We start from the raw sequence: 24,739 nt of genomic DNA on the forward strand, positions 1-24,739 counted from the left end.
AGAGTTGAATGGTGTTAGTAGTTGAGGAAACTGAAGCCCAGAGATTAAATGCTTTTTCTAACAGCAGAACTAATTTAAAAACATTGTGTCTAACATTAATCAATAGATGAGTAACTTAGTAATCATGATAATAATAATTATTATCACAGAAATGAACTGACTTTTTCTGAGCAAAAAAAAGCCTATGGTTTATCTTTATGTTACAAAATGCCAAGCCAGACACAAGGGGTATTTGAAAAGTGAGATTATCCTGAAAAAACAGATCTATTTTACTATTTTAAAATAGCAAAAAACAGAGCTATTTTACTACTAATGGCAGCAGCATGCTGGAGTTATCTGGGGGAGAGATTGGTTCCAGTGGCAGATTGTGGAGAGGATTTGGGAGGTCCTAGGAGGGAAGTCTAGCAGCCCTCTCTAAGTTTTGTGTCTGAAGACTGGCTAGAGTTCTGTAGATGTTAGTTAATGATTCTACTTTAGGCATTCAAATGATTGCCCTCTGCAGTAGGCTGAATGATGGTTCCCAAAAAGATATGTGCATACCCTAACCCCCAGAACCTATCAACATTACCTGTTACATCAAAAGACATGATTAAGTTAAGAATTTTGAAAGGAGGAGCGAAGCCTGGATGATCCAGGTGAGTTCTAAATGCAATCACATGTATTAGTATAAGTGAGAGGCAGAGGGAGTTTTGAGACAAGAGGGTAGGGCTGGGTGACTACAGAGTGATGTGGCCACAAGGCAAGGAATGCCTGGATCCACCAGAAACTGAAAGAAGCAAGGAATGGATTCTCCCTTGGAGTCTTCAAAGGGAGAATGGCCCTGGTGGACATCTTGATATCAGACTTCTGAACTTCAGAACCGTGAAATAATACATTTCTATCATTTGAAGCCACCAAGTTTGAGGCAATTTGTTATGGCAGCCATAGGAAACTAATACAACCCCTATCAGAGACATTATGTATTAAATACTTTTGGGGCCAGGGTTTTGCTTATAGGCGGAATGTTTGTGTTTTCCCCCCCACCCCATCATATGTTGCAACCCTAACTCCCAGTGTGGAGATGGAACCTTTGGGAGGTGATTAGGTTATGAGAGTACACTCCTCATGAGTGGGATTCTTACCCTTATGAAACCCCAGAGAGTTCCCTTGTCTCTTCTGCCATGTGAGGTTACAGAGAGACGACAGCCATGTATGAACCGGAAAGTGGCCCTCATCAGAAACCAGATCTGCTGGCACCTTCACCTTAGACTTCTCAGCCTCCAGAACCATGAGAAATAAATGTTTGCTTAAGCCATCCAGTCTGATATTTTTGTTGTAGTAGCCTGAATGGAATAAGTTCCTATTTCTTCTGTAATTTTCCAATGTTTCACCATTACTGTTGGTATTACTGCTGCAGTCTGGCACTGCTGAACTTAGAGAATGGGATAGAATATCGAATGGGGAGAATCCACAACCAGGGAGCTTGACAGTAGGTCTGATATACGGAGACTAGGTTGGCGTAGACAGAGGCGTCTCTCACCCACATACACACAAGGACAAAAAGGGCTATTCTATTGAGCAGCTATAAGTTGTGTTTAAAAGATGAGCTGATTTTGGAAATAGGGTAGGGTCATAGGTAAGAGGAATGGAACACAGGTCAGCACAGATACATTTGTTCTGTATTTTGCACAAGGTCTTGGCCACTTTTAATTGACTCAGTCTTGTGTTCGGAGACTCATATATCAGAGCCATCCTACAAGGCACTTCTCAGACTCTCACAGTTATATTAGGAGAAAAAAATGTCAGCTTAAACTGGGGAGGTGGGTACATGAGTGTTATTGAATGATTTTTTGTGTCATATAGATTTTATAAATAATCATATGTGTCTCCCGATTATATAATTTTTAAATGTTCTCTACTAGCCAAGGAGTTATAATCGAAATTGACAGTATTCCTTTCAGAAAAATAGCCCATGCCCTTCACTAGATTGCTGTGTATGCAGCATCTGTTTGTATGGTGTTTGCCAGCAAGTTTAAACAAATAATGTTGAATGATAGTATCCTCCATCCTCCATCACTGCAGACCCCAGATGTGGATTGGCACTTTCACTTCAGTCTCTGATGTTGGAAGATCTCCCTGGCCCAGTTCTGCAGTTATTAGGACAAGATCCCAGATTGACTTAAAGTGATCATCATGCGGAACTGTTCGCAAACCACGAGCATGATTTACCTACCTATGCAGGATGGTTTCATGGGGATGTTGCACTGATTTTCTAGAAGGGTAGTATTGTATCTTGGTCATGATACATGCAGTAAGCCACTCTGGAGTAAATACGCATGATTAAATGTGACTTTACTCATCACACTTTAAGTATGAAATAAAACTAACAAACACTATGGCACATAGTAGGTGTTCCATACATGGCCATTCATTTTGACAGCATTGGCGAAAGTCTATGTCAGGGGCCCAGACTATTTTCAGAGTGGAAAGGCCATAAACAACCTGTAGAACACTGGCATTTTTCTCTGAGGTGTGACTAAGAAAGCGTAGTATGAATATATATGGGTTCCGCATACCTTCCATAGGGAAGCTTCTGGATTGAGGCATAGATGTGGTGAGACATATCAAAGTGTCACTGGAGGCATCAATTCACCCCACTTTTAATGTTCAAATCTTTTCCAGCATCCCCACTGAGTGGTTATCCACTCTATATATGAACAACTTCACAATAGGGATCTCACCATCCATATTTCCACTGGTGGAGAGTTCAGTCTTTAAGGTCCAGCTAAAAACAGTCCCTCTTGTGAAGCTTTACCTGACTGCTGTTCTATTCTGTACTCACATAACACATATAAAGAACATTTTTTACATTGTATATTAGGTATTGAATATTTGTCTATTTCTTCCACTAAACTGCAACACCAACATGTCTTCTTTACTTTATTCACCTCTGTATCTCAACTTTTCCCATTTAGTACCTAGTGCATAGTAGGTACTCCATGAGTATCTTTAAAGTTTCTATGCATTTTTTAATAGATTTTTATTGGAGTATAATTGCTTCACAGTACTGTGCTAGTTTCTGTTGTACACCAAAGTGAATCAGCCATATGCATACATATGTCCCCATATCCTGTCCCTCTTGAACCTCCCTCCCACCCTCCCTATCCCACCCCTCTAGGTCATCGCAAAGCACCGAGCTGGTCTCCCTGTGCTATGCTGCGGCTTCCCACTAGCTATTTTATATCAGTAGTGTATATATGTCGATACTACTCTCACTTCACCCCAGCTTCCCCCTCCCACCCCGTGTCCTCAAGTCCATTCTCTATGTCTACATCTTTATTCCTGCCCTGCAACTAGGTTCATCAGTACCAATTTTTTTTTTTTTAGATTCCACATATATGCATTAGCATATGGTATTTGTTTTTGTCTTTCTGACTTACTTCACTCTGTATGACATCTACCTCACTACAAATAACTCAATTTTGTTTCTTTTTATGGCTGAGTAATATTCCATTGTATATATGTGCCACATCTTCTTTATCCATTCATCTATAGATGGACATTTAGGTTGCTTCCATGCCCTGGCTATTGTAAATAGTGCTGCAATGAACATTGTGGTACATGTCTTTTTTGAATTATGGTTTTCTCAGGGTATACACCCAGTAGTGGGACTGCTGGGTCATATGGTAGTTCTATTTTTAGTTTTTTAAGGAACCTCCATACTGTTTTCCATAGTGGTTGTTCTTTTTATTAGATGAAAAATGATAACATTTAAATTAGCCTGTCCTACTAAATATAGAGTACAATTAAATAGTTAATTGTATTCTGTACTCTGACACATTTCACAGAGGTAAATCTCTTGAGGAAAAGTGTCTGTAAATGAAATTGGGAATTGAACCATAACTGCATATTTTCCAAGTTGCTAGATCTCTACTTTTAATAAATTGTCAGTGATTCTTATTAGAGTTTTATCTGATCCATGACAAAATAGGAAACAATCTTTAAGCAAATATTTAATGCACTGTGGGGTATGCTATATTTAAAATAACCCTGCTATGAATCCTTTCATAAACTTGAAATAATGTAATATAAATAATTACTCCAAATTGTAGCTTCAGAACTTTTTCGGCTGTGGGATATAATAGCAAAATGAACAGCATTTACTCTTTTTTTTGTCAGAACTAACTTGAAACATTTTCTTGCAATGATTGATATATTGAGGACACTGAAACTCTATTCAATATTTTAGAAATTTCTAACTTTATATCATAGAGCCTTCACTTATTGAAAATAGTTTTTTTGTGTTTCCCTGTTTTTCTTCTTGAGGGCAACATATCAAATTGGATGATTCAAAGCTCAGGTTGAAAAGTTCTGTACTTATCAAACATCTCTTGTCTCTCGGTTATTTTCTTTCCTTTTTTTTTCCTCTTTTAAATTCTCTTCCAGATTCAATACCAAATGTGATGCCATTAAAGGGATATTCTCTAAATAATTTTTAGAGAATCAAAGCAGGCAATTCTGTTGAAGTATTAGCTTCTCCTGATACTTAAAATGTGAAATATCAATGTGTCTTACATTGTCCTTTGAAGAAAGAAATACTTGAATATCAAATAAAGAATGATTTAGTAAATTCTACATGAATACAATCAATGTTAATTAGCAGATAATACTTAAAATGACTTAAAAATATGAACACTAACGTTAGCTCTTGGAGCAACAGTAAAAGATGACTCATTAAAATTAATCCTCAGAAAAGCTGTTTTTGTGCAAGCTGTTCCTCTACACGTATGAAATATAGGAAACATTGCTTCCTAGCTAAAATTTAATAAAATGGTCAAAGAAACGTCTTTCTGTGAAAGGGTAAGCTCTTAGGCTGTTTAGGTTAAAAAAAACCAAGGAGATGAACTCACTGCTGCTGCCGCTTCTCGTCAAAATTTCATTGAAATGAGTATAGGTCTCTTATCAAAATAAACATGAGATGAATTGCAGGGTTCACGGTCAATTTCCTTGCTGTTGGAGGTGCTGTTGGTTTTTCCTGTAGCTGTAAATGATGCTGAAAGAATGCAGACCAGAAGCTAATGAATTCTATGTCGAGTAGTCACAGAAGCAAGCAAGCTTTCACTGTCACCCTATTCACGGAGGGATTTTTTTTTTTTTTTTAAAGCTATTGATACAGAAGAGTCTATAGAATTCATAATGTTCAAGTCTGGAAGGCAAAATCTATGTTTTTGAGTATTACAGGCTCTAGTTTCTGTATCTGTGTTTCATTTGAAGATGTTAGAAATTATAAAGAGGGGGTGCCTTTTAGGTAAGCTAACACTAGTGCTACGTTACATTTAGGTGTATTTGCTTAAGCACAGATCCACTGGTGGAAGCTCAAGTGATTTATCACTCAGTAAAAGTATGCAGTAACAGCTTTTATTCTGAATGTACTGCTGCAAGATGTGAAACAAAGGAAACAAAACTTAATTTATCTTTTTAAGGGGGGGAGGACATCCTTATTTGCCACAAAGAATGAAACCTAAAATATTAAGCAACCTGTCTCAAAAAGGACTCAAAGCTCCAAACAGCCTTTAGTCAAGTAATTGTTCAATATGTAACCATGCCTCTGTGACTCTTTTGTAAAGGGTCCCAATAACTCAAATGATTTGATCAAATTTCTTTGTGCACTCATCTTAGAAACAGAAACTAAAAATTGCTTCAAATATTTTTTTTTTTAAGATTTAATTTTATTTATTTTCATCTGCGTTGGGTCTTCGTTGCTGCACGCGGGCTTTCTCTAGTTGTGGTGAGTGGCGGCTACTCTTCGTTGCGGTGCGCAGGCTTCTCATTGCGGTGGCTTCTCTTGCTGTGGAGCATGGGCTCTAGGCGTGTGGGCTTCAGTAGTTGTGGCGCGTGGGCTTCAGTAGTTGTGGCTTGCGGGCTCTAGAGCGCAGGCTCAGTAGTTGTGGCGCGCAGGCTTAGTTGCTCTGTGGCATGTGGGATCATCCCGGACCAGGGCTCAAACCCATGTCCCCTGCATTGGCAGGCGGATTCTTAACCACTGCACCACCAGGGAAGTCCCCAAATATGTTATTTTTGGATACTTTAAACAAAGCCACAGACATATTTCATTTGGTGGTCATAACATGCCTAAGAGAATAGCTATTTGTATTTGGCAGGGGGCGGGGGGGGGTGCTTCTTTAAATGCATTGAATTTAGTGTATTTGCATATGGAAAAATTGAAGAGGAAGGGAGAAAAGAGAGTTCCACACAAATGTCAGTACTATGTACTGTATTAAGTCGCAATTCAACTTTAATTTCTATTTTAGTTTTCTTTTTCCAGTTAATTATATGTAGAGCCAACTGGGTACAAGGTACCGCAGGGGACGTAAAATAGGAAGAAGATGGTCCTGCCCTTGAGAACTTTGTGATCTAATTGGGAAGAGAAGAGTCATGCAGAATTTACTTTTTTGCTTGGTGTAAAAACATAAACCTGGGCAGATGGTTTATAGGAATACTGGTGGGTGTTGTAATGACCACCAATTCACCAACCCCATTCGTTTTTTTGTTTTTTTAAATATTTATTTATTTGGTTGCACCAGGTCTTAGTTGTGGCAGGCAGGCTCCTTAGTTGTGGCATGGGAGCTCTTAGTTGCAGCATGTAGTGGGATTTAGTTCCCTTACCAGGGATCGAGCCCGGGCCCCCTGCATTGGGAGTGTGGAGTCTTAACCACTGCACCTCCAAACATTAAAACCAAATGGGGAAGTCTCCCCATTTGGTTTTTAATGTTTGGAAAATCATTAGGCAAAGTGCACATGAGATTAATATAATAACCAGCATTTTGAAATATTAGTTGTGTGGATCTTAATTTACTCTTTTTTTTTAAAAATTGAAGTATGGTTGATTTACAATATTATGTTAGTTTCACGTGTACAGCATAGTGATTCAGTATTTTGCAGATTATATTCCATTATAGGTTGTTAAAAGATAATGGGTATAATTATCAGTGCTATACACTTGTTGCTTGTTGCTTATCTATTTTATATATAGCAGTTTGTATCTGTCAACCCCATACCCCTAATTTGTATCCCCCTTCCCTCTCCCCTTTGGTAACCACAAGTTTGTGGGTCTGTTTCTGTTTTGCATATACATTCATTTGTATTATTTTTTAGATTCCACATATAAGTGATATCATATAGTATTTGTCTTTCTCTGTCTGACTTATTTCACTAAGCATAGTATTCTCTAGGTGCATCCACATTGCTGCAAATGGCAGTAAAGTACTTGTCAACACCGCTGGAAGAAAGATGAATGCTGTCTCTATATTTTTAGATTGATTTTGGTATAAGTAATGAGATGGCAAAATTTTAAACAAACATAAGTTACTAAAATGCATTACAGCTGAGAATATTATTTCTAAAAACTAATTTTTGAGTTAAGCACACTCGTTGGTATGTGTTCTTCTTTTTTAATTAATAGGTTGAAAACAAATATCCATAAGGTCATTTATTTGAGCATTTATTGACCATCTGCTGCTTTCGGAAGACTGTTAAAAAAGCAGAAAACAAATAAGATAGGTTGCAATTGCGTATGTATACATTCTACAAATGCTTACAAAACTAATTAGATGTCTAATGATAATGACTCATGAGTTTGCAACAAGAGATAATCTATTTCCAACACGTTTCCTCTGATTACTTGTAAGGAATAGTCAGTGTAACATTAAGGACAGCAGCAGCAACTTATGTATACATATACTACCTAGGTTTATTTCTAGGGACTGGATGTCAAGTTATCCAGCACTAATGAACTGTGGTCAGTGAGGTTTGAATAACCCAGGAAAGTTCTAAAAAACTAAAGGAATTCATTTACCTTAACCAACACGATGGCTAAATGCACAGGCAAAATTTCCAGGACTTGTATGAAAGAAGATTCAAGTCTCATAGTAATAATAGTTGATAATGTAGAAAAATGCTTTGACTACAATGGAAGAAGTAGGTAGGTATCATTGGTTTCCTATTATATTCTTGCTTAGATTTTTGGCTTGTTGCAAGAGTAGTTTTTGGGTTGAGGTGGATTTTATTTACAGAGTTGGAGTTTTTTGAGATGAAAAAATTGGTCTGAAAGGAAAGTACATATTTGATGCCAGGAGAACAAAAATAAAAAAATAAAAAGAAAGAAAAATATCAGTTCTAGTTCACGCTAGTCCTTTTTCTATTATTTTATGCACATGCCACTAAAACAAATTTAATTTCTTTTTCTTTAGACATAATTATTGAATATTCATAGATACTTTATTTGTTGAGTTTATTTGCCCTGTAAGATTATCTATTATTGAAAATGTTTTGAAATCAGCTCATTGTGGTCTATGAACTGCCTGCTTTGTAATGTAAAAAGCCACCATATTGGTCAAACCATATTGGTTTTAGTGTATGTATACATTTGAATGACTCATGAAATAATGTGGAATTTTAATTTTTTTACAGTTAATATCATAATGCCTCAAAAATTATCTTTGAATTATAGGACATAAATATATTCTTTTATATTTTCTTACAAAACTGCTGAAGTTTTGCTTTTCACATTTAAGTCATGAATTCACGTGATTTGATTTGTGTGTAGAAAACCATCACCATAAATTAAAGACAACATTTCCTCAGTGATCTGAAATGCCACCTCTCTCATTTGTTGTTTCCATTTATATATGGATCTGCTTCTGGACTCTCTAGTTCCTTCCATCAAGCAATTTGGTTTTCCTTTAACGTACATCATATTGTCTTAATTCATCTGGCATTATACTAAGCTCTGTTTTTGCTGAGGGCAAGTCTGCCCGCCTTTTTCTTTTTAAGTGTTTTGGGTATACTTGGCTCTTTGCTCTTTTGTGAACATTTTAGAATCAGCTTATCAAAATTTACAGCAAATCCTGTGGTGATTTTGACTGAGATTGCACTTAATCTTTGGGTCAGTTGGGAGAGAATTGATATTTTAAAAAATGCCTCTTCATCACACATATGACATATGTTTTCATCACTTTATCATCTGGGATTTTTTTATATTTGTATAATTTTCTCTGTCTGGGTTGTGAAACAATGTTTGTTAGATATATTCTAGGAAACTTACAGTATTTTTGGCCATTGTAAATGTTATTTTTACAAGGCTTTTCCCAGTTTGTTGATGGGATATAAAAATGTACATAATTATTGTATATTAATCTTATAACCAACCACTTGACTGTTTTCTCATCAATTCCTACAAACTTTGGATTTTTTTTCATTTTCTTGATTGTACAATATTATCTATGAGTAATGAGTTTTGTCTCTTCCTTTCAAATCGTTAATCCCTTATTCTTTGTCAAGCCTGATGCTACTAGTTAGACATTCTCACTAAATGTTGAATTGAAGCAGTTGAATCTTTGTCAAATTTGACTTCGAAAGAGATGCCTCTTAAATTTCACCCTTAACAGTAACATTTGCAATATGTTTTTATTAGACTTATCAGGTTAAGTAAGTTCATTTCTCTTGCTATTTTGCTTAGAGTTTTTATCCTAAAGGAGTGTCTATCTTTCCTGTTTTAACTATCTTTATTGAATCTATATATCACGGTTAAAACTTTAAGACCAGTGTACCATTCTCATTGATTTGGGCAATATGCACCTGTCCTTATTTTCCATTATTTGGAAGACTTTGTATAAATTAGAAAGATTTTATCATTGAAAGTATATTAGAAATTGCATGGTAAATCACCCAAACCTGGAATATTGGTCTTTTTAGTTATTGATTAATTTTTATAATAATTCTAGGACTCTTCAGACTTTGTACTTTGTCTTGAGTTTTCAGTTCTGTTTTTTTATGAATTTGTCAATTTTAGCTGAGTTTATAAGTTTATTGACAAGCCTCTCTTTTATTCTCTCTTCTCTCTCTTTCTAGTGCTAGCAAACTAAATTTGGATCCTCTTACCTGTGCACAGTAAAGCCAATCTGCTGACACCAAGTTGTAAAAAAAAAAGGGGGGCAACATTTATTGTGAGCCCAAACAAGGAGTATGGGTGGCTAATGCCCAAAAAACCCAAAGTCTCCTATGGCTTTCAGTGAAGGATTTTTAAAGACAAGGTGAGGGAGAGGGTCACAGGATGCTTGATCAGCTCATGGACATCCTTCTCATTGGTGGTGAAGTAACTTGGTGATGTTTCAGGAATCTCAATCATCAACCTTCTGTTTCCAATTTGCCTGAGATCTACATGCTGGTGGTCAGAAGTTAACTTCTTCCACCTGATGGGAATTCTAGTATCTGCAAAACAAAACAAGGATATGGCTCAGGATATTATCTGTAGCCTTTGAGGGGGAACTAAAGTTTCTTGACTTGTTTTGTGGCTAAACTATTATTATTTTGTCTTGCTTCACTGTTTTCCTTTATTTCTACATTTTCTCATTTCTCTGGTTAAATTACTTGCTCTTTAGAACTTGGAAAAGGCCTAGGAAGCTAAAACTTTTCTACAAAGAAGCGTGGAGGACACAGGAGGGTTGTGTCCTTGGGAAGATCCCCACAAGGTCCTGCTCAGTTTAACTATGACTCCAACTAGAATTTATTAGATCCATATTGCAATAAGTGAGTCACATGAATTTTTTGGTTTCCCAATGCATATAAAAGTTATGTTTACACTGTAATCTATTAGATGTGTAAAGCATAATATCTTAAAAAAATGTACATACCTTAACTGAAAAAATACTTTATTGTTAAAAAAATGCTAACCGTTATCTGAGCCTTCAGCAAGTTGTAATCTTTTTGCAATAGTAACATCAAAGATCACTGACCACAGATGACTATGATGAATATAATAATAATGAAAAAGTTTGAAATATTGCAAGAATTACCAAAATGTGACACAGAGATATGAAGTGAGCAAATGCTGTTGGAAAAATGATGCCCATAGACTTGTTCAATGCAGGGTTGCCACAAACCTTAAATTTGTAAAAAATGCAATATCTGTGAAGCACAGTAAAGCAAAGCACAATAAAACAAGGTATGCCTGTATATATTTCATTTTTATATTTTCTATCCCATTCTATTGCACTTCTTTCATTTCAACAATTACATTTTTCATATCTAGAAATTCCATTTAATTGCTTTTCTAGAATTGCCTGATCATTTCTGAAAATCTCTTGAGGCTTGTTCCATTTCTGAATTTATCATTTTTTAAAATACATTTTCCATTTTATTTTTTGCACTTGACATTTCCACTCTCTTAAGGTTTTTGGTATATTAAACCTTTTTTGTTTGTTTGTTTCTGCTGCCTCACTCAGGAAGCATCTGCTTAATGATATTAGAAACTTACACTTGATTGATCTTAATCTGAGAATACCAGGGGCTTAAATTGTGAATGCTTTCCTTCACCTTTTGTTTCTGAAGAGAGCCCTGGGGGACCATAGATTTAGGACTCCATTAGTCTCTTAAGTGTCAGCTTTAAATTCTTCATTTGGTTGCTGGCCCAATGTTTAATGTAGTACAATTACAGTCGTATTATGGGTACCTGCTCTTAAGGGGTATGTTTCTCCCACTTGATTGCCTCTCACTGCTTGCACATTCAACTCGTAGTTTGTTCCTTCTGAGGGAGGGATGACAGACTTCCCTGCTCCTTGCAAGCACTGCATGCATTGAGAACTATGTTATCCATTATCTAGTTGATTTATTGTAGGAGAATCTCTCAGAGAATTCAGTCTGCCGCACTGCCAGATGGAGAACCCTCACACTTACTCTTGGAGGATGGTTGAACTAGTACAGAATTCCTTCAGCTCTTTGACGATGTCATGTCATTATTTCCTAGCATTTATTTTTTGCTAATGAAAATTTTTCTGCCAATGTGATTATTATTTTTTGGTAAGTAACCAACTTTTCTTTCTGGTAACTTTTAAAATTTATATTTTATTATGCCATTTCAAATGTAGACTTAAATTCCAGCTTGGTAATTGGAAGTCCTTTGGATTTGAGGTCTCTTTTCCTTCTTTACTTTGGGAAAAAACAGTCAGCCATAATATCTTCTAATATTGCTTCTCTTCCACTTTTTTTTGAGGGGGTGGATAAATTCCTATTCAAGCTGTCTTGGAGACTTTCAGTTATTCTCCATGTCTAGAAACTCTCTCTCCTTCTCCCTCCCTTCCTCTCTCCCTTCCTCCCTTTGTTTTTCTTTCTTTTTAAATATTTTTTACCCTCTGCCCATGTTCATAGTGAATATCACTCTCTTCAAATTTAATAATTCATTAACTCAAAAGTATTATATCTGACCTATTGTTTTAATTTCAGTAAACATATTGTCAATTTCAAAAAAAAAGTGTTGATTGGTTTACTTTCATTTCTACCAGTTCATGTTTTATAATATCTGTTTTAAAAGTGTTTGGTTTTTTTTGGTTTGTTTGTTATTTGTAGCATTATTTATCTTCATGTATTTTGGAGTTTTACTTTGCACAGTGTCTTCAATGAGATATTGTATTTTCTCTCTTGCTCTTGTCCTTGGCTAGTAGTTTTATGGCTGCCACCACATGGCTTCTGGATCGTCTTCCCCTAAGGGGGTCTCACTTCAGCAATTACGAGTTTTTTTGCTGTGAGGGCTCTTGGAGAGTTTCATAGACAGTGCGACCTGTCCAGTGCGTGGCTTGGTTTAGGATCCAGTTTTAAAGCTGTGACCTTCCTTCTTAAGTTGGTAGCTTTATGTAAGCTATTCCCACATTCAGTTTTTGTTACTGAACACAAGTTCGTGTGCTTGATGCACAGTGAGACCAGACAGTAGCAAAACGTTGGAGTTTGGAGCAGAGAAATGTGTATTGCAGGTCAAAGCAAGGAGAAGGGAGGCGGGTGGGCTCATGCTCCCCAAACCCCTGAATTCCGCGAAGAGTTTCAGCAAAGCATTTTTAAAGGCCAGGTGAGGGAAGTGGGTATTGCAGGGTATGTGATCATCTTGTACACAGTTCTCTGCTTTGTTGATGTTGAAGTAACAGGGCAGTTAACATTATCAGTCCTTGGGTGCCAGCAAGTCCGGGGAACTACATACTCATCATCATCAAGTATAGTAAGTCCCCTACATACAAACGAGTTCCGTTCCGAAAGTGCGTTCGTAAGTCCAATTTGTTCATTAAGTCCAACAAAGTTAGCCTAGGTGCCCAACTAACACAATCGGCTATATAGTACTGTACTGTAATAGGTTTATAATACTTTTCACACAAATAATATGTAAAAAGCAAACAAACACAAAAAATAAACATTTTTAATCTTATAGTACAGTACCTTGAAAAGTACAGTAGTACTGTACAACAGCTGGCATACAGGGTCTGGCATCTAGTGAACAGGCAAGAAGAGTTATTGACTGGAGGAAGGAGAGGAGGTGGGAGATGGTAGAGCTGAAGGATCGTGAGCAATAGGAGATGGAGGGCAAGCTGCAGTTTCACTCACACCTGACGTTGATGACACAGGTTCTGATTCCTTGCTGGATTCAATTCTATCTACCCTCTTGAAAAACCGATGCAGTGATGTCTGGGTAGTAGCTCTTTTTTTCTCATGATAGTTGACACGGTAGCCCTGGATTGCATTTGGAACGGCTGCTGCACCCTTCCTGTACCTCTCCACATTCGGGTCCTGTGCCTCAAAAACTAACAGTGCCTCCTCAAATAAAAAAAATTTCCTTGGGGCTTCCCTGGTGGCGCAGTGGTTGAGAGTCCGCCTGCCGATGCAGGGGACACGGGTTCGTGCCCCGGTCTGGGAGGATCCCACATGCCGTGGAGCGGCTGGGCCCGTGAGCCATGGCCGCTGAGCCTGCGCGTCCCTAGCCTGTGCTCCACAAAGGGAGAGGCCACGACAGTGAGAGGCCCACATACCGAAAAAAAAAAAAAATTCCTTGCCATTTCCTGCATTGTGAATCTTTTCGGTTCTTCAGTTACTTCTTCTTCCTCTTGTCTCTCTTTATCCTGTCTCTGGGCCTCCAATTCCATCAGATCTTCATTAGGAAGCTCTTCGTGTTGCACAGCAACAGTACTGTACAGTAAAGTACACAAAAGCACAACCACTTGTAGAGGATGCATGGACATCCTCTTCAAGTTCACAACTTGAAGGTTTGTATGTAGGGGACTTACTGTAGATAATTTCTTCCATTTGGTGGTGGTTTTTAGCCTCTGAAAAACGCAGGAAATATGCATGAGTATGCATATGCATGAGTATGCATCCGCGTACTTCACAGAGGAACTAAAGCAGAGGATTTGGGGGAGGCATCTGTCCCGGGAAGGCACTAGAGGGTCCTGCTTAGTTACATTTTCTGGAGCAGTTTATCAGCCTCCTTTTAGGCACCAAGAAGGCCAGTCCTGGCTCATTTCTAAGCGATAAACCTGGTTAAGGTTTCCCCTCTTACCTTGGCCACCTTATGCCCTGGTGCTTCTTCCTGCTACTGGACTCAGAGCAAGGAGACCAGCAGCTTGAGGACTACTTGCCTCTTGATGTTCGTCTTCCATTTCCTGTTCACAAAAATATTTTCTTAATATCTGTGAAGGCATTTGGATTTAGTTATAGTTGATTTAAACATGTATATCCTAGGCCATGTATAAACCATTTTTATAGGAATCTTTAATGCTTATTTTTATGATACATAATAAAATTATTTTGAAAGTGATGAAAATTAATTGACTGTACTTGCTGTTCAGTAAAAGTTTAAATTGCGTACTACTTTTTAAATTTTTTTTTTTTTTTTTTTTTTTTTTCCTGGTACGCGGGCCTCTCACTGTTGTGGCCTCTCCCGTTTCGGAGCACAGGCTCCGGACGCGCAGGCTCAGCGGCCATGGCTCACGGGCCCAGCCGCTCCGCGGCACGCGGGATCTTCCCAGACCGGGGCACGAACCCGTGTCCCCTGCATCGGCAGGCGGACTCTCAACCACTGCGCCACCAGGGAAGCCCGCGTACTACTTTTTAAAAAAATATTTCAAATTCTCTTTTTTCAATGTAATTACCCCTAGAGATATCTCATTATATGTCCTTGGATAACTTTATTTCGTGTGTTATCTAAATACTGCAATATGATATAGTGAAAGCAAAAAAGATTTTATTGTCAGGCAGAAGTAGGTTCCTATCTGAATTTCAATAGCCAAGGGATTGAGGAAGTTTCTAAACTGTGTTTTCTTTCTAAAAACAAAACATCATTTCAAATATGAAAGAGGAATTAGATCAACATGCAATATGATTCTTTTTCAGCCTTATTTCATAAAAAGACACAAAATACTGTACTTGACATGCAGGTCTTCATTTATTTATTCATCTTGTGGTCATGGTAGGAATCACTAGTTAAACTTTGTAGTTTCCATCTGAGCCAAGATCCAGCTGCAAAATTCTCCACAAAGAGCACCTACCAGTTGATAAGGGATGACACTGTAGAAAACTGATAGGTGATTTTAGCTCTAAACCTATACCTTTCACCTTTTTCCTAATATGCTGCTTTTATTTATTGCTGATATGCATCTAGCAAATAAATGTATTCAAAGGTCCAGGGAAATGTTAATATCTCACATGGTTTAATTTCAGGTGTGTCACTTTTCTTAAACAGATTAGGCTACAGAATAAGCCATTTTACAGAACGCATTCTATTCTAGTGGCAATAATTATCAAGTGGTAGAAAAGGATATGGATAAGAAATGGCTCAGCAGAATAATAGTTTAGCATAAAAGCACTTGACAGAGCATATTCTACAGGCTGTGAATAGGTGTTGCCAGAAAAAAGTTTTTCATGAGAAAATAATTTTATGATAAAAGTCCGCATTTAATGATGTTGAGGATATTTTTTTTTCCCTGACAAGAACTCCCAAGAAGAGGAAATAGTATTATTTTCCCAAAGTACTTGGCCATGGAACACTTTTTTCTGGGGTTTTAAAGGCTGATATGCCCACTATGTTGTTCTAGACAGTCCTTTCTGACTTCTGGGCAGTCATTCTTACTGGTTTCTGCCTGGTCCATACCAGTTGCTCAGTATTTTTAAATCACATTATGCAGAATATATTTTAGAAAATGCTATTTGAAAGGTTGTGTCACTGATGAGTTAAATGTTATATAGGATTTTAATATATTATTATATTAAAATCATATTATAATGGAGACATTTATTTCTCTATTTTAAATTGTTTCAGATTTGTTATTTTTTTGCAAAATAAATTTAACTTTGTATATTGATTGCTATGTGACATATAAAGTGCTGTTCTAGGCATTATATTTGTAAAAACACATTTATATGAAACACAAGTAATTCATATCCAGTAAAAAATTTTGGAAAACACAGATAAAGAAGAACTTAAAAATTAAAATATCATTTGGGATACTTCCCCCTATTCCTTTTGATAAGTACAGCTAAAACCCTGGACATTAAATGTTAAACAAACATAAGAAAACTCTGAAAGGTGGAAAGAGGAAGGCAGATGACCCAGGAATTTTGAGACCCAAGAAACAATATAGTGATGAACTCCTTGGGTGTTCTTCTTGCCTCATATATCCCAGACTTGGAGCTGAAGAAGCAAGCAACCTGAAACATCAAGGGCAGAGACATAATTAAGGATCCAAAAAAAGCAATCTCACGACTTTTCCTCTAAAGAATACCCCTCTTTCAAAAGTCATCAGTGAATTCTGTATTGCAAAATTCAACTCTTACATAGTGCATTAGTTTCCCATTGCTGTTGTAACAAATTACCAGAAAATTAGTGGCTTATAACAACATAAATTTATTATCTTACAGTCCTAGAGGCCAGAAGTCTGAAATGAATCTGCAGGGCCACATTCCTTCTCTCTAGGGGAGGATCCAATTGCTGGTGTCTTCCAGCTTCTACAGGTCATTGGTATTCCTTGGTTTATCTCTGTTTATCACCTCTTCCTCTTCACATCTCCTTCCCCAACTCTGACCCTTCTGCCTCCCTTTTGTAAGGACCCTTGTGATTGCATTGGGTTTGCCCAGATAATAATACAGTAAAATTTCCCATCTCAGGATCCTTAACTTAATCACACCTGCAAAGTCACTTTTGCCCTTTGTGAAGGTATCATATTCACAGTTTCTGAGGATTAATGCCCAAACATTTTTTGGGGGGGCATTATTTTACCTACCAAATATGGCTTTCCTTGAATTCCCTGGCTCTATACTGCCCTGATTTATATTTCTTAAATAAGTGGCCATTTTTTCTCAATTTCCTTTCCAGGATTTTATTCTCTACTCTTTCCTTAATTATTGGGTCTTTTCAGGTTCTCTTCTTAGCCCTATCTCCTCCTGGGCAATTTAGATCATCCTCTATGTGAATCCTAAAGATCTCTATATTTCTGACTCTGTTATTGAAATTTCATACAAATGACACAACACCTCAGATATAGCCTATCTCAAACTGAAATCAGTTTTGTACCATCAAAGGTGAACCATTTTGCACCCTTAGTGACTGCCACCTCTATGCACTCTTTGCCTAAATCAAAGAGGGATTATCCTTGATTCCTCTATCTGCCTCATATCCCCAAATCAATTAGTCCACAAACCACATAGGTTTGATTCCTCTATAAATATCCACATGCACAGCCACTCCCCAATTTAGGTTCCTTCGTCTTTTTTTCATATTTTGGCAACAGGTTCCCAAACGGTCTTCTATCCAAGTTTGTTTCCTTCTAATTTGTTCTCCACATTGCAGCCTATGATATTCCTGTTTAAAACCGTCCAACGACTTCTCAGTGATGTTAGGATAGAGGTGAGACCACGTGCTCAACTTGGTGTCAAAACTCCTATATAGTGAGTTCACTGGCTTTCTCTCTAGTCTCATCTCTCATTGTATTATTTTACTTCTTTACAGGCACTAATAATATCTCTTTCTCTCTCCTTTGGCCTCTACCAGCTGTCTTTCCTCCTGAGCCTCCTATATGCTGTTTATGCTATTTCTTCTGTCTGAAAGATATTTTTCTCTCCTGTCACCTAGCTAACTGTTACTTTCTTTTCAGTTTTCCAACTCTTCCTGGAAGCATTTTCTGGCCCTGACTTCAGGTCAAATGTATTTTTTTAAAGGCTCCTGTAACACTAGTACTCCTTTGACGTGCATTGTAACAAAATAGCTTCAACCGAGGAGGTCAACGGAAGACCTGGACCAGTTATCTCCATCCCACAATAGTAAGCAAAGAATTGCAAACTACCACTTGAGGCTTAAGCACAAAGCAAAGTTTATTTAAGCATAGATACACTCTCAGAGAGGGGGAGAGAGAGCGAGAGAGAGAGTGGGCTGTTTCTGAGAGCAGGCAGTTTCAGCGAAGTGAAGCAAGCCCAAAGCAAAGTTTATCGAAGCAAAGGTACACTCAGAGAGAGAGAGAGAGAGAGAGAGCGCGAGCGGGCGGCTCTTTTCGCGAAATGAAAACAACCTTCCTGTACAGGCTTAAGGGCTCTATTAAGGAGCATTTTGCAGGGAAGCAGGGGTGCGTGACAGGGGATCGTTATTTCATTGACCGTCTGGAGCTATGGCACAAGTTTACTGCTGCACATGCTCTCACCTTTGAATCGCTAAGAAACGCCCACGGGGGCGGGGAGGGCAAAACCACATGTAGATTTTATTATAATGATGGTATAATGAGTTTGGGTTTACTATAGGTTCTACGCCTGTCTGGTCTGGGCATGCGCAGCCCGGGGACGTTCCCTTGTGTTACTGTGCCCCTCTTTATCAGGATAAGCTGCCCACTACACAACCATAGTTTCGCCTGTTGTGAGTGGGGTCAGGGGAGAGTCCCCAGATGGTTGGGTGTGACTTGATTGCTTGCTCTTGTCTTTCTCGCCACTGTCACCTTCTTGCTGCAGATATCTAACTACCTAACACTTGTACATTGTTTCAGGTTACCCTCATGCCCTTTCATAACTGCCCATCATCAGCAGTAGACTGTACACACTGTGAGGGCAGACATACAGAGTTTGTATTAGGCATTCATTAATTATCTGATGAAAGAAGAAGTAAAAAATTACAATATTTTATGAAATACTAATTGTGAGGGATTGTAAATCTTCTTTGAAAAATAGAAACGTGCTTGAGTGTAAGATCTCATGTTTTCTTAAAAAGAGAGGAAGAGAGAAAAAGAACGAAGATAATCTTTAATATATCTTGAGATAAAGTATTAATGCAAATGTTTCATTGATGGATTGACATTTTTGATATTTTTAACATTGAGAGCTTTAACTGTTTACTGTCTTTATCAAGGAACTTTACTGTGATAAGATATAAACAAAATCCCATGTTGTTTTTAGAACTGACAAACCTAATTTGGAATTGCCAACTATGTAATTGTGACTACCTGTAAAATGGGGATGAAACACTTGCTGAATTTAATTTTAGAAGGCTTCAAAAAGAAACTAGGGCTTCCCTGGTGGCGCAGTGGTTGAGAGTCCGCCTGCCGATGCAGGGGACGCGGGTTCGTGCCCCGGTCCGGGAAGATCCCACATGCCGCGGAGTGGCTGGGCCCGTGAGCCATGGCCGCTGAGCCTGCGCGTCCGGAACCTGTGCTCCGCAACGGGAGAGGCCACAGCAGTGAGAGGCCCGCGTACCGCAAAAAAAAAAAAAAAAAGAAACTAGTTTATTTGGGGTCCTAAGGATTGCAACTTGGGGAAAAAAATGAGAGCATGTTCCTGGAAAGAGAAAGAGTCAGGGGCCAATAAAGACAAAAAGCCACAAGGTTGTTAAAGTTGCCTGGATAATTGTGGTCAACTCTGACACAAGTTGGGAAATATTTGGCCTTAAGGAATTATGAGTTATTTTGGGATAAGGGCCCGATAACTATGAGTTTCTGGCAGATATTCTGGATGCCTTTGTTAGGACAGTAGTGGTCAAAAGGTCCAATTCTATCCAGGCATAAAGGACTTGTATGATAGTCACACTTCCTGAGTGGCCTCCCTGCTCCATTTTCGAGAGCTCTTATTAGCAATACTCCATTTTGAGAGTCCTTTCATAAGACAAAATACCATTGGTTCTTACAATAATTAGAAAAAGTTAAGGTTCAGAATTTGCATCTTCACTTCAATAGTATCCTTTTCTATAAGTCTTAAACACATCTTAAATTGGACTTTTAAATTTTATGAGATAAATAGAGTTCTAAATTGTATGAAAGCACTCTGTATGTTAAAACTGCTAAGGTCTGAACATCTGTGTTCTTTGGTGCCCTATTTCCTTTGATTTGAAGTTTGAAATGAAAGATATTAAGTTCAAATGCAAAACAAAAAGCTACAAAAAATATGCTCCAACATAAAAACTGTTCCAAAAGAGTAATCATTCTTGAAACTCTGTAACTGTTTTGCAGATGATTTATTCACTTCCCTTCTCTAATCACAGGTTTTTCTGTACAGTCACAGAGTTAAGATTGTTTCCTTGAGGCGAGAAAGAAATGCAGAGGTCCTGACAAATAAGAGGTTGCCTTGGGGAAAGGAACTACAGTAAACACTCAGAAGTTCTTTCCTTAACAAGAAAACCTTTCAAAGTAAACATAAAAAGTGGTGTGGGTTACTGACTTTTAACCACATAACTTAACATTTAATCTTTTATAATCTGGTCATTTACAAAATGCTTCATATATGTTAAATATGTGGACTAAGAATGCCACCCACCATATCAGCAAACAAAGGATGTTGTGGCCCTCAAGTCATCAGCCACTGCAGCTTCCCCCCACGGTGAGCCCTGAGGGGACTCAGGATGGGAAAGAAGAGGATACTGGCCCTAGATAGCTGAGGTGCACATCAAGGGAATGATTTCATTGAGCCCAGACTCTTGCATCTTCCCATACATAGAAAAGGGCTAAATTCATTAACTTAACGTGTCTTTTTTTTTTTTTTTTTAAGTTAACAGTGATCTTTCGATGTTCTAACTACCTGGTTTTTGTTGTAAAAACTCCTATATATCCAGGGACCTCCCTTACCTCTGCGGAGCAGTCCCTCAGAGCTACCTGAGGGGCTGTCTTCTGGACTTAAGTCCTCAGAGTCCATTGAATAAAACATAATTCTCAACTTATAGGTTGTGCATTTTTTTCCAGTTGACAAATAATTGTTCCTAATAATACTACTCCACTGTAGATGAAGATTATTCAATATTAAAATTTTATTTATAAATACACAAATAAGAGTCATTCAGGTTTGAGAAAGTCACTAAGTAAATGTAACAAAGAGCTATAGAAAGGAATCCAGGATACTAAGGCATCTTTAAAATAAAAGAAATAATAAAGACCAGCTTAGTGGAGGAAAAGGCATTTTAGTTTTAATTAAAATCTGTATTACCAATGTTGGGCAAGTAATTTACGTTTCTAAAAGTCAGTTTACTTATCTGTAAAAGAGGTTTCTTCCTGGGGAAGCAGCGAGGATGCCTCTTTCAGTTTGTAGAGTAGTCCCTCGTTATCCAGAGGGGATCGTTTCCAGGACCCTCACAGATACCAATGTCTGAGGATGCTCATGTCCCTTATGTAAAATGGTGCAGTATTTGCACCTACACACATCCTCCAGTATACTTTAAATCAGCTCTAGATTACTTATAATTTCCAATGCAGTGTAAATGCTCTGTAAATAGTCATAAATACAATGTAAATGCTATGTAAGTAGTTGCTGGTATGCAGCAAATCCAAGTTCTTTTTGGAACGTTCTGGAATTTTTTTTTAAATATTTTCCATCCCCGGTTTGTTGAATCCATGGATGTGGAACTGGTGGATACGGAAAGATGACTGTATTCCATTTTTCTGACATATTTTGAGTTAAAATATCAGGGGGAGAAGAAATGGGGGTAGGGTTTCTCTGTGAGAGGCAGTAAACATTTGCTAGATTCCAATGGTAATAATCAATTACATCAGTTCCCACATGTTTGTTTTTAACAGTTGTTAAAACAACAAAGTTAGTTAACCCATATTAACAATTGTGTATACCCTCAAGTCTATCTACAGCTCATCTTCAAAATCTGGAATAACTGGATCTGTGTTTATTGTGCATGTAAACAGGTGCTGGAAGGGGAAAAAATAATTACTGCTATGGAGGGATACTAAATAGAAAATAAATGCTTAGAGAGATCTGAGACGTTTTAAAAAATAACAGAAATTAAAGCAAGTTCCATTTGATGATATTTGAGTTAAATATCAAAGTTTTTTCATAGTTTGAAATCCTCAGGACAAATCTCTTTAAAATGTCATGGATGACAGGTTTGTAAAACTGTGTGAACCCATCATCCTCTCGAAATGTTAAACAGTGATGGTTCTAAAGAAAGTAAATGCAATTCTCTTGAATTTAATAGGAAATTTTGGCGGTGGTTTTTTTAACTTAATGTACCACCACATAGAGGTCGAAAATTCTTAAAGTGAAAGGAAATAAAGAATTATGCCAGTTTATCTCTTAAAAGAGAATTAACTGGTATATGAAGAAAGATGTAAAAGATGGATGAATGAAGAATTAGATACTTAACTGTGGTCAGAAATATTGAGAAAAAGAACTGAAGATTGAACCAAGTGTGAATAGCTGTAGATATTCACAGTTTCTCAGGCTGTGTATTGCTGTTGTAAAACATGAATAATTATGTGATCACTTATTTGGCAGCTATGAAACCAGTGCATTCTTTAACCTAAGATCATAGAAAAAGAATAAGAAAAAACATTTTCAGATTTTTATCATAATCAGACCTCTCTAGTTCCATATTTCTCTGAGGTTTTCCTTCTTTTCTAATTGTGTTCGGAACTTTTGATTTTGGACTGTGGAACACATTGAAAATTTTAACATATGTTTTCTCTTACTCTTTTCTTCAAGAATAGTCTTAGAGATGTTTTCAAACCACATAAATCAAAGACCTTGAATAAAATCTATCTCACACCTTCTCTTTGATCCTATTTCCTTTGCCCTCAAATGCTCTGTCCATTTCAGAAAGTAAATGGGGTTTCAACTTTGCATTGTTCTTTTCCACTATGACTTTCAAAGACATTAAAATAATCCTTTCCACTTCACTAAAAGTGATTGTGCCCTGGGTTTTTTTTCCCCCTTTCTCAGTTATTAAACACCCCGAATCATTACATTTTTTGTGTGTTGATCTTAATTTGGGATATAGCCTCACTTATGAAATTAGTGAAAATCCTAAACTTTTTAGGGAATAAGGAATAAAGATTCCAGCCTTGAAGGGCATTGAGGTTTTCAGCATCATAACAATTTCTAACTTCTTAATTTACTGTAGTTAATTAAATCATCAACTAGACATATCCTGTTTATTGCTCTTTTGGATTAAATTAAAGCAGAAAGGAAATACAACCTAATTGGCCTTAGATAAGTTGTTACTGTTACTACAACAGTTCTCTTGGAATTCAGTAATCATAATTATGTGACTCTTAATTAGATAATTATTGTTGTGCAGTTTTTCTTGACTTAAGGGGGGAAATTCATTGGCATAATCAGCCATATCATGCTGTGTCAGAAACTTTAAATCAGAAAAAATGTTAGAGTAAGTTGTAGAGTGCTTTATTATTTATAGGAGTATAATCCCCTAGGCAACTAACAGAGGAAAAGTCTGAAAATACTCCTTGCTTGAATATTTGTTCTTTTGCGTAGTTGCCAAAGTATTGCTCTGATTTGTCAGAGTAAGACTAATGGAGGAAAGACAAGTCATCGTGCATGGGTGATTTTTCATCAAAGTAGACACCTGATAAAAGAGGCTCATGGATTTTTGGTTCTTTCAAGAATACATTTTGAATAAAATTTGAATAAATTTTTGTGTTAGCCCATCAGAGATTGAGTTTAGCCATTTCGTTTCTACTTTTCATATACAAACAAATCAAAGAAGGAGGAGAAATGAAGTGTTTCTACCATAACACATTATATGCATTCCTAGAAATTTACATATTCTGCAAAAGAGAAGAATGTGAATTTTGAGAAAAGTAGAGTTAATTAAAATAAAAATTTCTAACCAAAATGCTAACAAAAACAATGATAGGTATTTTAAGAGATAACTTGAACAAACCAGAAAGGCAGTTCAACATGGATAGAGGATACCGCAGTTACAGAGTAGAATGACTTATGGCATCAATAGAGTAGATAGAAGTGGATCTCTTAGCCAATATAGCTTTCATTGAGATGGTCACAGAGGAAGAGCAACCTGCTCTGACGTTGGATCTGGCAAAGCTGAAATACTGCCTCTTGGGAGATCTGGGTTTAGGCGGCATTTGATTTTTTTACCGATAGAATTAATGAACCAGCTTTACAGTCCTCCTGGTTTTTTCATCAATGAATTAAACACATTTTTTCTCAACTTTATTCTAACTCAGCTTTTTAAATTTTGAAAATTGTAGCTTGATTGCTTTGGAGGTTACACCAGAGATTTCCAAGTAAATACATTCCAGAGCCATTTAAACAGTGTAGCGAGGGAATAAACATCTTCTTTCCTTGGCTCCCGAAGCAAATCCCAAGGACCAATATAACTTTATTTACCTTCACTGACTCTTTGTTTCTCCTCCACACCCCACACCCCGATTCTGTGCTTTTGCTTTTGTTTCTGCTTCTGGTTTCCTAAAACCTGGAAGTTATTCTTTTTTTTTTTTTTTTTTTTTGCGGTATGCGGGCCTCTCACTGTTGTGGCCTCTCCCGTTGCAGAGCACAGGCTCCGGACGCGCAGGCTCAGCGGCCATGGCTCACGGGCCCAGCCGTGCTGCATGTGGGATCTTCCCGAACAGGGGCACAAACCTGCGTCCCCGCATCGGCAGGCGGGCTCTCAACCACTGCGCCACCAGGGAAGCCCTGGAAGTTATTCTTAATTTGCCACCAATGT

The 24,739-nt window shown here is 37.5% G+C and overlaps 1 protein-coding gene across 1 annotated transcript in view; it reads left to right on the forward strand.

The window, feature by feature from the left end:
* The window catches only part of LOC307186477 (zinc finger MYM-type protein 6-like), a 1,023,730-nt gene that overhangs the window by 393,118 nt on the left and 605,873 nt on the right, over positions 1-24,739 (forward strand). The window lies entirely within an intron of this gene.

The sequence above is a fragment of the Stenella coeruleoalba genome (genome assembly GCF_951394435.1).
Source record: "Stenella coeruleoalba genome assembly, chromosome: 5".
Lineage (NCBI taxonomy): Eukaryota > Metazoa > Chordata > Mammalia > Artiodactyla > Delphinidae > Stenella > Stenella coeruleoalba.